This window comes from Ambystoma mexicanum, chromosome 14, assembly GCF_040938575.1.
Source record: "Ambystoma mexicanum isolate Mex_15411 chromosome 14, UKY_AmexF1_1, whole genome shotgun sequence".
Lineage (NCBI taxonomy): Eukaryota > Metazoa > Chordata > Amphibia > Caudata > Ambystomatidae > Ambystoma > Ambystoma mexicanum.
The window spans coordinates 16,164,482-16,179,606 of NC_090940.1; the positions used below are offsets into that span (position 1 = coordinate 16,164,482).

At 45.3% G+C, this 15,125-nt stretch overlaps 1 protein-coding gene across 3 annotated transcripts in view; it reads left to right on the forward strand.

Moving 5' to 3' along the window:
* SLC25A21 (solute carrier family 25 member 21) overlaps positions 1-15,125 on the forward strand; it is a 991,659-nt gene that overhangs the window by 45,272 nt on the left and 931,262 nt on the right. The window lies entirely within an intron of this gene.

Consider the following 15,125-nt stretch of genomic DNA (forward strand, 5'->3'; position numbering starts at 1 on the left):
TTGTTAACTTTGTGGCAGAAAGAATTGCTGACAGAACCTTTGGTTGAATGAAAAGAACTTCTATGCTTAATAATTTGGTGACAAGCCATAGCTTCAATGAATCAAGTTGTTATTTGCTATCCTAATATGTGTGTTATTTCAAGAAGAAGTATTGAGAAAGAATAACGTGCTCTTGTGTCAATAAGACGTTTTTTATGATAACGGTACAATTGCATTTAGGTTTTGGAACCTCTGTTGGGAGAAAGTCGAGCATTCTTGAAAAGATCTAGTGTGGAAGGCATTGTGGTGTTTGAACTATCTACCAGTTGTGAAAAGGACATTTGTTGTTTTATCAAAAAAGACTCAGTGTTAGGAAAGACTTTTCTTTTCCTTTGAACAGAACTATAATTTGAGTATTCCTGAATTGATCCAGGGTCCCTGGTCACAAGAAGTGCTTTCACGGAACATTTAAGTTTGAATTTTAAAACAGTTTTTTTTTAATCAAGTCCGCCATATTTTCCTTGTATAATTTGATTCTATGTATTAGTGTGAGGGCCAGAGGTATTTTGGACACAGGGTTGTTTTTCTTTAGTTCTAGTTCGCTAGGCAGGGACCTCTCTGTTAGGTTAGGGAACCCCTTTTACTTTGAATAAACAGCAAACTTTGAGAAAACCTTACCTTTGTGTCCATCTCGCATTTCTGACCCCTCAGATTGTCCAGTGGAGCATGTTCTAACCACAGGAAAAAGAGCAAAAATGATTTCCTCCTACGGTAAATTGATGGACAAATGTAGACAACATCATTACTGAACTGTTGAGTTGCCTGTCGCACTGCAGGAAGATCGCCTTGCATAGATTGGCACTCATGGCTCCTGGGGGATCTAGGCCAATGCTGCGAGGAAAAAAAAAAGAAATAATAATATAAGACGCAAACACCTAATGTGCTACTTTTTTGTTTTACTTCACCACATATATATGTGGGGTGGGGCCTCTTGCAGCCCCCAATACCCTTCACCTTTCATAGTTACTTAACCCCCTCACCCTCACATATGTGGTAAAATGGGGGTCTCAAATATCAGTATTTTGGGCTTCGACATTCTTGCCGTCTCTATTTTCATATGATCACGATATGGGTCTTTTCACTGACTTTGTCCCTGTGTTGGGGCTGTTGGCTGGTGACTGTCATGCTGGGTATCCCATTAGAGAATGTGCAGCAATGTCATGCGGCCTGAGTGGAGCAGTGTGTGGACATGGCCAGCATCAGTGCCCAGGATTTTCACCATGCACTATTTTTCATGAAAATGGATAAATGTTCCTGCCCAGCTACTCTGGGTCATCGGGTTTGTGAATATCAATGAGCCAGCCCAGGATGCAGAGATCCTGGGCAGTGCACACTGCTGTTGATTGTTATTGTCACCCTGACACAGCCCTCTCCCCTGCTCCACTCGGATATATCCGATACTCTTGCCCCTGTCATGAGAATCCGCCTGAAGCCCAAAGCTAAGTGCAACTCCTGGTACGACTCAGACCTAGTCATCCTTAAATGCAAGTGCAGGGGGGTCGAGAGGAAATGGAGGACTTCATGTATATCCTCTGAGAAACTGGCCTGCCGCCTGCTCCTAAAGCAATACCGCCTCTGTCCTCACCAAGAAGAGAGCTCATATTCAAGCCTGTGTCTCTGCGGCATCCTACAACTCGGCTGAACTCTTTAAAATCTGCATGGAATTGGCCAATCCTGCCACAGTCTCTACCTCGGCTTTCCCTTCCCAGGCCCTCTGCACGGCACTGGCTTCTCACTTCATCTTTAAATCTCAGGACATCCTGTCCTCACTCTCCTCCTCTCTCCTACCTCCCTCTATTCCCTGCTCTTCCTCTTGCCCTTTTGCAGCCTTCTCTCCTGCCGCCTCCTCTGCCTTACCCCTGTTCTCCACAGACAAGGTTTCTAGACAAGTCCGATCTATAAAAGTCTTGTCAAAACAGGTTCACCTCTGTTCCTACAAAACCATCAAGGACCACATCAACTCCCTGGCTCCTGCCCTGGCCACTTCTGCAACCACTCCTTCGCCACTGGAGTCTTCCCATCCCCCGAAGCACTCCCTTGTGCACCCCCTTCTTAAGAAACCCTCTGCCGACCCCTCCTGCCCAGCTAACTACTGCCCAATCTCCATCACGCCCTTCCTGGGCAAACTTCTAGAAAAACTGGCCATCTCTCAGCTCAATCTCCATACTGAATCTGTTGGTTCATGACCATCAGTCTGGCTTCAGAAGCACGGAAACTGCTCTCCTGAACATCTGTGAAGACCTTCTCTCCAACCTTGATTCTAACACCCCCTGTGTCCTCATCTTGCTTTATCTCTCTTCTGCCTTTGACACAGTCAACCATGCCATCCTGCTCAAATGTCTCTGTGATAGCCTGGGTATTACCGTTCAGGCCCTGGCGTGGCTGACTTGTTTTCTCTCTGACCGACCCTCCAAGGTCCAACTTGGGTCCTTCCTCTCTGCTATCTTTTTCTCTACCTGTGGTGTCCCCCAGGGGTCTTACCTCTCTCTGTGGCTTTTTAACGTATACCTGGCACGTCTTGCCCACCGCATTTCTGCCCTCTGCCCCAACTTTCAATGCTATGTGGATGACACTCAGCTTATTTTCAGGCTACCTTCAGCCACCTCTTCTCTGTCTCTCATCTCTGACTGCTTGTCTGCTATCAATAAGTGGTGTGCCGCCAATGACCTCTGCCTCAAAGCCAGTAAGACTGAGATTCTCTTCATCGGCACACCTGCTCCCTCCTTTCCTGTCACCCTCTGGCCAGCCACTCTTGGTCCCCCTCCTTCTCCCTACCTGCGAGGTTAAAAACCTCAGGGTCCTCTTCGACTCCACTCTCCTTCTCTCATCACATTTCGGACGCCTTTGAAGTCACACTACCAGCTGCACCACCTCAGAGGTATTCTACCTTTCCTCTCCTTCCCCCAGAAGCTCACTGTCTCCAGAGCTCTGGTTCTCTCTAGGCTGGACTGCTGCAACAGCCTCTTTCTAAACCTGCCTGTCTCTACTCTCCACCCTCTGCAACTCATCCAGAACAGGACTGCGAGACTTGTCCTTGGCCTCAGGCCCAGGGATTGTATCTCTCCAGGACTGAAATCTCTGCACTGGCTCCCAGTGGCTGCGAGGATCGAGTTCAAAATCCTCTGCATTGTCCACAAAGCCTTCAAGGGCTGGGGCCTCAATACCTTCAACTCTCTCTTCCTAAATATCTTCCCTCTCGAGCTCTTCGCTCATCCGCCTCCAACTGCCTTAGGGTCAGTCGCTTCCCCAAGCAACGAGTTGGTGGTAGATCTCTTTCTTTGGCTGGGGCCTCCCTCTAGAACAGCCTCCCTGCCTCCCTGAAACTTGAGGAGAACCATCTCCGGTTCCGGAAGCACCTCAAAACCTTTCTCTTTGCCTCTGCCTTTTCTCCTCCTCTCCCCTGCTGACCTCCTGGCTGAAACTGAACCTGCACTGGCTACCTGGCCACCCTCTGTTCTCGGGCCCAGGTCCCTCCCCAGCCAGTCATACACTCCAGCACTGCGTGCCTGGCAACCCCCGCACTTGGAACAGTTTCTGCATCCCTACAGTCCCACCACCAGCACTTGACACCTGATGTCTGCACTTACCTTTGCACTTGCCACCTTGGCTGTTACTTTACTATTGCCATTATGCTATGCCCGTGTACTGCACTGCCCCATCCCCCGGCACTTTTCCCCCTTCCCCATCCCACGCACTTGCATGTCTGAATGACACCTGGCCTAGTAGGATTGTTGTCTGTCCCCCCTTTGTTCCCCCTCCCTTGCCTTGTCGCGCCTTGAAACACTTGTGTATAGGTGTGTTATAAATGCCATATGACCCTGGAGGATAGCTCAGCAGCAACGTGCTCACCTTGGAAGCAAGACGACACGGAGCTACACAGGTTTGATCCCCAGGTCCGCGTTAGAAACATCTGGGTATTTAAGCGTGTTATAAATACGCAACTAAGACAACAAAAAAACTATTGCACAACTGAAAAACAAACAATTCCTGTAACAGTGCCTTGATGCCTGCGGGCTGTGTGTGCGCTTTAAAAATGCAAAAATAAATCAATATCATATCATATGTTCCTATGACTGACCTTTAAAATAACAAAGTAGCCAAAACACCACACCATAATCGAGCTAGGCTAAAAAATAAGTGCTGGGACTTGAGCCCTGGCAAGCATCCCCCCTAAGCCCCCAAATTAAGCACTGTGCCCAACATCACAACACACCCAATTTTCCAAGGTTGCGGCGACTGTCTCCCTGAGGCATGGTGAGCCCTCTGCTTGACTCGGATACAGTCCAGGGAGGGTGCATTGACGTCAGCTGAGCTCAAGAGGCCAGTCCCGCCCACTGACTCCTCCTCCTAAGTGGACGGCACACAGCCCCCAACACGCGCACAGGCCAGAGGCTATCCCAGGCAGAGATGGAAGTGGCATATGAATCATTGGTACGCCATAGTGCGTACCCTTAGTACAAATTATCAGGAAAAGCGTTGAGGCAAATATATAACCAGATGGGCTTGGAGGATGAAGCCCCGCCCAAGGCACATCCCCTCAGTCAGGCACTGTCCATGGCTCAGATGCCATCCTGCTTCTTTGTTTTGAGCAGCATAGCCTTTCCCGTGCATGATGGATCATTTCCAACTGGAAGGCCTTGCATAGCACCTCTCACCCTACACACCTGTGACTGTGAAAGCGAGAAACACATCAAAGCACTCTTTATAACATCTACTAGGTTGATATGCAAAGAAATAAAGTGTGCTCTTACGTGCTAGTCAAAGGTTCTTAAAATCATGCATACAAACCTTCTGGAAGTAAGACTCTCCATAACAGAGTTTATTAGATGGCTTCTTTTATTGTGTGTCTTAAAGCTCAAATTACAGTTGGTAAATAGATTTTGCAGGGTTGCCTTATTTTGCATTGTAGGACTTTTTCATTCAGCCTGTGGAAAATTAAGCTACAATGATCTTGTTTTGGCTTCATATGTTGTTAAACAGATTTACATGTTGTCATGTTGATTTCCTATGCAATTTGTGTATTTTGCAAGCAATCCCGACACACTGGACTAAACTATCCAAAGTAAGGGTCCACCTGCACTATTGAGTATTGTAATATACCTTCATGAGGGTTCCTGTATTCAGGTTAGACTACATAGAGAAGGTCTACTTACAAGATCCATTCCTACTGAAAATGGATTAAGGCAGGGGTGCATTTTGGCCTGTCTCTTTAATATCTATGTAACCAATGTGGGTATGCCTCTCTCTCAAACCTCATTTGTTACCCTTAAAGCTGGGGGTGTACAAATTGCATGGACAGTTTATGGCAATGATTTTCTCTAGATCAAACCCCTAACGGCCTCCGATAAATTCATGGCAATGGACAATCTAAGTATTAACCCTCAAAAGTCGGTAATAATAAAATTCAGTAAAAACAATCGTAGTGAACCTTTTTCTTGTGTATTAAACAAAAAAGCCAATGAAATAATTATTTGGTACACATAGGCTATCCAGTCATTACCAAGCCATTGAAATGCTTCTACGGGAACTTTTTGAAAGATAAAGCAAGGACATTAGCTACTTAAATGAAGAAAATGGATTTGAAGTATGGAACATTTTCTGCACTACCCTTGGACAAATTCTACTTGGTAATAGTTGTCCCAAAATTGTGCTATAGTATAGAAGTCTTTCCATCCTGGATTTTCACTTAACTTGGTACTCTAGAATCTATTCTATGGTGCTCCGTATTTTATCATTTACCAAAATGTGTGCCTTTGAGCGCTATAAAATATTAATTGGATTTGAAATCGTAGGAGAGCGTTACTGTATGGAAAAGATTGTCCCTCTTTAGGAAAATGTACACCAAGCCTGAGGGCAATATCTAGGCTGTGCTAAGTCAAAGTGTGTGAGGGAAGTGCAGATTCAGGATTTATTTATTAATTTAATCAGGACTGCTTAAGCAAATTAAACATCCTAGATCTGTCTCTCAATACTTTACTAACAAATCCAAATAAAGCCAAACAAGTAGTTCAACGTCGAATTTACAGACAAGTAGTCTCTCCCCAAAAAGAACTGGGTTCAATTGAACCCCACGAATGTTGTTTTCGCAACAAAAATAAACGTAATAACTTTATGCGATTTTGGATGACTGTATTAGCCACTGCTTCAATTTTGAGTATTAGAGGAGAAGCACGTGAATGTATGGGTCTGTCTAGATTCTGTATATCTATGTAGGAAAAGGAAACCTTGCACCACTTGTTAACATGTTTTGCATTAAGAACCGAACAGAAAGAATACTTTGGGTCATTTGTAGGTAGATTAGCCTGTGTATTTCTGGAAAACGTTTGACTGAGCATGTTACATAGAAAATCAACTTCACTGAAGTTGGCCATTCTTAGATTCTTAACAGATGTTTGTAAACTAGTTTAGGGAGACCAGGATGAATAACCAAATGTTTTTTTTTTAAATTAGAAATATTTGCATATTTTAATTTTAAAAGATATTTCTATTTTTGTATTTTCACTTTTGTATCAATGCACTAAATGTATTATGTAATTTATGTGAAATTGTGCATTTTCTTAAACGTTTGTTTTAAACAAACACAAATAAATAATATTTGCAGGCTTTAACATCCAAAACTTAAATATTTGCACAAAGTAAAGCTTGAAAAATATGTGGTAAATTGCCTAAATTGAAAAGTGGTTTAAACTCCCTGATGCACTGTTTAGCTAATGTGTGTGATCCTGGGCAAGTAATGTAATCTCAGTCTGACTTTGCTGCAAATATTGGAATGGTGGCATCCCCTGCTTGTGGCAGGGTGTTTCTGTAACAGATTGTATGACGCGGCACACTCCCGCCAGGGACTTCTTCCACTGGCCATGAATGTGGAGCACAAGAAAAACGTTTTTATTTGAACCCTGGGTTCTTGGTTTGAGTAGACACCCAACCCGTCTCACACCCACCTTAACAAATACCCTGTGTCGCAATTGACTACGAACCAGGCTGGTGTGTAACAAGTATTTATTAATTTTCAGAATTCAAAGAAAATCAAGCAAATCAAAGTTAGGACAGCAGCCACCACTGTGTGGCAGTATACTTGCAAAAATACCCCCATACAGTTACTTCACACTCCTAACATAAGATACATAACCTTTAATAGAAACGGAAACAAAATTACTTTTCTTCAAAATACAGATAGCACTCCCCCCTGCAACACTTCCCCGAAACACTTGCTGACTAAATTATTTGTGGATGGAAAGCAGTTGTAAGGAGTCGGAAAGAAGAGGGAAAAATCAGATTTAAATTTCTGTCCACCACCCCAAGATGAGAGGCCAGAAATGAAAAAGAAAACCTTCAAAAGGAGCAAAATGGTATACTCGAATTTTGCTTGTTACTTAAATATCAGTTACAGTTGTCGTAGTGTAACTAGGACAGAAATTCATGTGGCTGCACTAAAGAGACAAGGAAGCTTACAGACTACTGAACAGGGCACCAAAGCAACGTGGCACAGGTAAGAAAAAGATTGTGAAAGGAAAAACCATGCAGAAGAAAACGCCCGCGGCAGAATTGCAACTCTTATTTTACACAGGCTTCAAAATGACAAGCAGCTAAGAAAAGGGGCTTGTCTGTCAAAGTCGGAAATCGTTTTTTGGATAAGAAACAAAGGCACATAACAGACAGGATTCTGATGGAAAGGAAATATTCTTAATGGGATAATGTTTGGGTTTTTTAGGGGAAAAGGTCAATCGGATTTCAGAGAAAAGCACAATAACTGGGCAAATTCGGTTTTTGTTGCACAATGACAGGTTCTACTGAGGCTATATTTTAAGGACTATATTATTAAAGAAAGACACTGTGTACAAGGGGGTTAATTTCGAATTTTAACCAGCTCGCACTACGTACCTCCTTATAGGGGAATTAATGTATTTCAAAATGGTACTGAGGACTTACACAGATAACTGAAATAATTATAAAAGGAATACGCTAACAGATATGGACTAACACAGATTCCTCTAAGGAAAGGGGAACAGATGATACTGGCAATTTGGGATTTTGTATGGGATTTTAATAGGATTTGAATCGGATGCAAGGGTTAAAAAGCGGGGTATGCAGTGTTTGGGTACTGCCTGATATGATACTTACAAGATAAGCTTGAGTTTGGGAATTCGGACACCCAGCGAGCTCTCTGGACAGCGGGGCCAAGGATCTGGTCACTGGGACAGCTGGGCACTCCTGGTTGGGATCAGCTGGGTAAGGTCTGGTCACTGGGTTCTCCTAGATGCGATCTTCTGCCTTTCCTCCTGTCCCCCTGGATTATTGTGTCTGGCTGGATCTGGAGGGGTGGTCCTGCCTGGATCTGGATGGTCCTGCCTGGATCTGGATGGTCCTGCCTAGATGGAATCGGCTGCCTCTGGATCTGGTTTTTGAATACCCCCTGTGTTTCTCTGTTGCTTATATAGCCAGAGTGACATCATAGAATTTTACAATCTGGGGGCGGAGGGAGTACTCTGGACTTACCCCTCTACTGGGATAGGCCAGGCTACTGGTGTTCCCTCCTCCCTCTGGGCTGGCTGGTCCAGGGGAAATTACATCATTTTCTGTGTATGCATTTATGACTTCCTTTGTTTCCCCCAAGTTACTTTTTACAAAAATAAGTTATGGAGCAAATCCTCAAATCTATACTAGTCACCATCATAAGAAACGGATATGCAGATTCCATATTTCGCAGGAAATCGAACAGTCCGATCTCCAACTCTGCAAGGTAGCATTGCTTTTGGGCACAATTTCGCCATATTTAGAAGAAACATGATATTTATAATTCCGCAAATGGCTACACATATGCCCACTACTATTTTGCATATTTTCACCAAGTTTTATGTCTGCATCATTTCTACGTCACCCAGAAATGCATTTTTCCTTGCATTCCAGTTCCCCAGGTGCTAGGAACATGTGCTTAGTCTCTTTGGGTTTGTCCATAACTCACACAAAATGCTGACATAATATAACATGACTGCTTATTCAGGCCATTGGGAGAAATGTCTTAATATTAAAAGTTGTTTAAAGTCAATGGGCTGGATTAGTCACGTGTGGCAAACCCCGACAGCCAAATTGTCTTCCCCATGGTCAGTCTGAACAAAGACATCGAAGCCATGCAGTTGGGGCTGGGGAGGGGTATCAAAGGAAATCGCACCTCTTGGTGAAAATGCTAGATACCATTGGGTCCTTTGTTCCTTTCTGTAGGGATGTCGGGCAGACTGACGAGGCTGTGAACTTCCACTCTTTGAGCCTTTCGTATGCCCATGGGGGCTGGTTCACTTGTGGAGGTAATTCCTTTCCCATGGGAGGCAGGGCACATTTGAAGTGCTTGGGCCAAACCTGTGCTGCTGGTTTCAAAGTTTTTTTCTTTTTTCTCTTTTAACAGAAATAGTCTTTTTGGGAATAAATATAATGTACATTTTAGCGCAAAACCCCATCCCCACATATTTAATCCCATTTCTGTGGGAGCACAGACTGTAATTGTATTTCACCTTTAAACCGCATTCTCCAGATTTGTGAAGGCACAGTTTTACACATGGGTTCATTTTTCTTTTATGTCAAGTTCACAAATGCAGTTTCGGCCGCACACAGTTTCTTGTTAATGAACCTTCTGGAGGGCTTTTACAGATAGTCAGTTTCTGGACACAGAGAGATATACTGCCAAGCATTCCTTTGAAATTGACATGGGACAAGAGAGAGATCCGCGCTATTGCTTTCCTTTGCAGTAATTTGAGTGCACTGTTCTATTTCAAAAGGAAATCATAGCCGTGTTGACTGAAACACAATTCTTGCTCTGCATGTACTTTCTCAATGAAAATAATGCTGTTCTGGAAGGTATTGCCTTACTTCATGGCAATCAGATGAAATACACAGCAGAGCTGTGTTTAATGGAGCAAAACTTTGTGGTGTTTAAAATGAAGGGAGGACAAATTGCAATGCCGTTTTGAATGCAGGTAATTTTTCTTGTGCTTGATTTGAAGCAAAACAAATGCAGCCATTCTCTGGGTTGACTGTGTTCAAATCTCGTCACACATGTGCAAAGGAGAACACAACACAGCCGTTTTTGAGTGAAATTATGAAATGTGGTATTGTGATGAAGGGAATTTCTGTTGGGGCTGATAAATGTACCCCACATTTCCCAGCATTTCATGTGCCACATCTTCTGTGGCGGGCCAGCAGTGTTGGTCCTAGAGCAGGTAAGTGCTGTGCTTGTTACCGCTACATCCTCACTGGATGGAATCTTTGCTATGTCCTGTCATGCTATGTTATTGCTTCTTTTGTCGCACACCATCTGCCATTTCCATACTTTCTAGAATCTTTAGGGTGTGCAAGGGATAGGGTAGAGGGGCTAGTGCAGTAGCGGGGGGGCGAGGGCAGGATTGGCTTGTTGGATCATTTATGTATGCAGATCTGAAAAGATGGGGCTTTCTGTGCATTGTTTGATTTAGATGTTTTCTTAGCTGTCTGGAGCAGCCGTGAATGTGTGCTCCTTGTTGCTAAGGTACTGGTTTGTGTGATTGTATGCGAGTCTGTCAAAGAGCTGCTTAAGGAGTGTGGGGAGTTGTGTTTATGTGCATATGGGCTGGCTCAGTTTGCTGTTTAGGAAACTGCATACACGTGCCTTTTAGATGTTGTATGTTCCATTGTGTAATCTGTGTTTTTTTACGGTGGATGTGGCGAGCACTGCGAGGTATTGTTAGTAAGGGTTGAAGGTAGAAGGTTCTTTAAAGTGGTTATTGTTACCCTGTCTTTCTCTGTTCAATGCTGAATTTGATTGCATGGGCACACCATGCAAGAGGGCACTTTAAGCAGCACCAGCACACAGAAAATTGAATCATTTTACTTCCGGTTGTTTGTGCCAGTGACTCACCAGGGAGCCAAAGACCAAAAGAGGGAAGGACCAGAGGAGCAACTTGCAAGGAAGGCAAGGACCAGAAAAGAGTGACTCGCCAGAGAAGGCACCAAGCATAGGGGTGATATTCCAGAGCACTGAGGTCCTGTGTAAACGAGCAATGGCTTGTGTGTAGGTAATAGGTATATGCTAGGCATTCATGTCATATGCCTAGTGGTTTGAAAACTTTGGCACTCCAGATGCTTTGGACTACAATAAAGATTTTCCATAATGTCTTACTAGAAAGTCTTAATTCTATTAAAGACACGGAGGCGAGCATTATGCTTCTCTTTCTTTTATTAAATTATTAAAAGGAAGCTCAGCAGCAAGAAATATTTTCTTCAGATTGCTGAAAAAATATATGTAACAAATAACAAGACAGAAAACATTCTAAAGGTCTTGAGAGTTGAAAAACACAAGAAACTCCATTTCCCAGGAGGGCTGTGAAAAGTTCAACATGAGGTCACCAACAGGTAAGTCCCTGCATAAACAGTCCTGAAAATGATGCCTCTTCCTCTTTCGAAGCTGCAAACGTGTCCAATATAGGAATAAGCCAAGGTCATCATGTCGCGGAATACGGGTGTCCTGTATCAGGCTGATTTGTCTGTTGACCCTGTCAGGGAAGATGGAACGAATCACAGTCAGTTCATGTATATTACAACCCTAGTTCCCGTATAGGGGTGGGAGAGAAATACGTTGTTACTCAATAAACAGTACTGTTTAAAATAAAACCATTATTTGCAATATAAATATATATAACAATTCATAGACCTGTTCAAAATTTCTCGCCGGGTGGGATAATGCTCGCCTCCGTGTCTTTAATAGAATTAAGACTTTCTAGTAAGACATTATGGAAAATCTTTATTCTATGTCAAGACCGGAGGCTCCCATTATGCTAGTTTAAAGCTTACTTACCAGGCTGCTCTACTGGTTTCAGATAGAATTCCTTAAACACGGATTCACTTGCCCAGTCTGCCATTCTCATGATGTCATCCAGGCGAATCCCAACTTGAAAAGCCTTGGAAGCCATGGCTCCTCTGACGGAGTGCGCTCCAAAGTGCAAGGTATCAATCCCTGCTTGAGTTAGGGTCCACCGCACCCAGCGTGCTAAAGTTGGGGTGGAAACCGCTTTATGCGGTTTGCGCAAGGCTATCAAAAGTTGCCCGTCTGGCGAGTTCCTGAGAGGTGCCGTAACCTCTTCGTAAGCCTTTAGACATCTGACTAAGCGGAGCTTGGGCTGATCCCTGAAGGCAGGATAAGAAATCACTCTTGAGTTGCACTTAGTCCATCTATGTATGTGGAATACAATGCCATCTGGAGAGAAGGTTCTGCCTGCTAGGTCTAGGGCCTTAACATCGGAAACTCTCTTGCAGGAGACGAGACAGAGCAGCGTAACGAGTTTGCCGGACAGGGCAGTGCGGGATAGTTTCTTGTTATCTGGCCAGGAAAGAAACAGGTTGAGCACTTTATTAACGTCCCAAAGCTTGTTGTAGCGGGACGGAGGAGCTATTGTAAGTCTGATGCCCTTGAGTAGTCTGCAAACTAGATGATGTTCCCCTGCTGGAATTCCTTCTATAGGGTCGTGGCCTGCTGAAATTGCAGAACGGTACGCGTTAACTGACCTATAGGCTAAACCTCTTTCCACTAAGGATGCGAGGAAATTGAGGATCTCCTCTACAGGTGCCGAAACTGGATGTAAGCCTTTTTGTTGACACCAGTTTCTCCAGGCATTCCAAGAGTTAGAGTATCTTTTGAGAGTGGCAGGGGCCCAACTCTCCTCGATGAGGCTAACTGCCCTGAGGGACATGCCTGGAACTCTCCACCTTGCCCTGAAATCCTCCAGGCTGCTAACGACAGAGAGCCGTGGAGGAGTAGGGGGTGGCGACGGCCCGCGGGATCTAGCAGGAGATCTGGAAATCGGGGTAGAAGGATTGGAAAATCCGAAGAAAGTTCCAGAAGAACTGGATACCAGGTCTGAGAGGTTGTAGGAATCAAGAGTCACACCCAGTGGTTAGTTGCTGAAATAGTGCTTTATTCTTGAAACTTAACCAAATGAAATTATAGTCAATTGTTTTTAGCTGCTGAGAGTTACTTCACTTCTCTGGCCGCTTCCTCGGAAAATAACCTTCCTTCCTAAGCCTCTTTGGTCTCCGGATAGGCCCACCAGACGTCTCTTCGCCCTCTCCGTATGACTAGAAAAGGAAACAACAACACGTTGATCAGCTCCCGGTCTTTTATATGTTGTGAGTGACTTGTTTCCCCACCAATAGGGTCCTTCCCCGTCTATCTGGCTTTCTATTGGTTGTTCCTGCCACGTCCCGCCTCCTTTAAAGGCTGCCGTCTGGGGTTGTGTTTCCTGATTCTCCCGCCTGCCAGGGGAGTCCCGTCCACTTTCCCATGTATGCCCCGAGGCCCCTCCTTCCCCCTGCTTGGGTGTCCCTGCTCGCCCGCTCCCTCGGAGCGAACTGCCCCCGCAGAGCGGCCCGCTCCGTCTGGCCTGCCGTCTTTCTCTTCTTGCCTGCTCCGGCGGCAAGAGGAACACGCCGGGTTGCGCGCGTCTCTGCACCGCGGCCGGCCGCGGCTCCCGCGTCCTCGGCGTCTCCAGTCTCGAGCCCCGGACAGCACCCGTGACGGCCGCCCCGGCGAACCAAGGTAAGGGCTGGGCAGCTTCGTGGTCCACTGCCAGTACTCCACGTTCTCCCATTTCCCCTCGCCCGACGGGACCCTCCTCACATCTCCCCATCACAAACCCTGGCCGATCGGGCAAGGGAGCATTCCTGGACAGATAGTCGGCCACCAGTTGGAATCCAGCTGGCTTGTGAATGGTAAGGAAATCAAATGGTTGCAGTGACAGGAACCAGCGAAGAACACGCTGGTTGGTATCCTTATGTTTGGCGAGCCATTGTAGGGGAGCGTGGTCAGTATATAACGTAAAGGAGCGGCCCAAGAGATAATACTTGAGAGATTCCACTGCCCATTTGATGGCCAAACACTCTTTTTCCACAGTTGAATAGGCCACCTCTTGAGGAACGAGTTTCCTGCTCACGAAACAGACTGGTTGAAGTTCACCATCATGTTCCTGTGAAAGAACCGCACCAAGACCATGGTTCGAAGCGTCTGTCTGCAGAAAAAAATGGTCTTGGAAGTCGGGGCATCGGGGTACCGGATTCGAGGTAATCCTTTGTTTCAGGACCTCGATGGCATCCAAAGCCGCGACATTTTTGGACAGATCAGGAGTTCCTTTATTTCTTAAAGCGTCGGTTAAGGGGGCAGCCACCGTGGAGAAATCAGGGATAAACCTTCGGTAATAACCGATGAAGCCTAAGAAGGCTCGGATTTGTTTTTTTGTAGTGGGTGTCGGAATCTCATAAATGGCTTTGATTTTTGATGTTTGAGGTCGTAACATGCCTCTACCAACCAGGTGTCCAAGATACTTAGTTTCGTGCGCACCCATCACCGTCTTCTTCGGATTGATGTGTAAGCCTGCCCTAGCCAACTCAGCCACCACCTGTTCCAAGTGGTATAGGTGGGCCTCCCAGGTAGTGCTATACACGACAATGTCATCTAAGTAAGCTGCAGCATACTTCTCATGGGGGCGTAGTACGACATCATCAATCTTTGGAAGGTGGCCGGAGCCCCGTGTAGGCCAAAAGGTAGAACTTTAAATTGATATAGACCTTGGGGGGTTGCAAAGGCGGTTTTTTCCCGGTCTGTGGTTTTCAAGGGGATTTGCCAATATCCTTTGGTTAGGTCCAGCGTACTCGGGAAGTTTGCGGATCCTAGGCTCTCCAACAATTCATCCATTCTTGGCATTGGATAGGCTTTGTATCTGGAAATGGTATTCAGCTGTCGATAATCCATACAAAACCTAATTGTACCGTCCGGCTTTGGTACCAGTACTATCGGGGAGGACCAGGAGCTGGTGGATGGTTCAATTATATCCATGCGTAGCATGTCTTCTACCTCGTTTTTGATGATTAGCCTTCTTGCTTCGGGAATCCGATAGGGTCTTAGCCGGACAGTCTGTCTGGGATCGGTTCTGATCTCATGTTCGATTAGATTGGTTCTTCCAGGTAAGGTCGAGAAGGCCTCTGCATAGGGTGACAGGCTGGCTAACAGTTCGGATTTCATGGAAGGTGTTAGTATTTTACCCCATTGAACGTCTTCCAGCTTGCCCTGT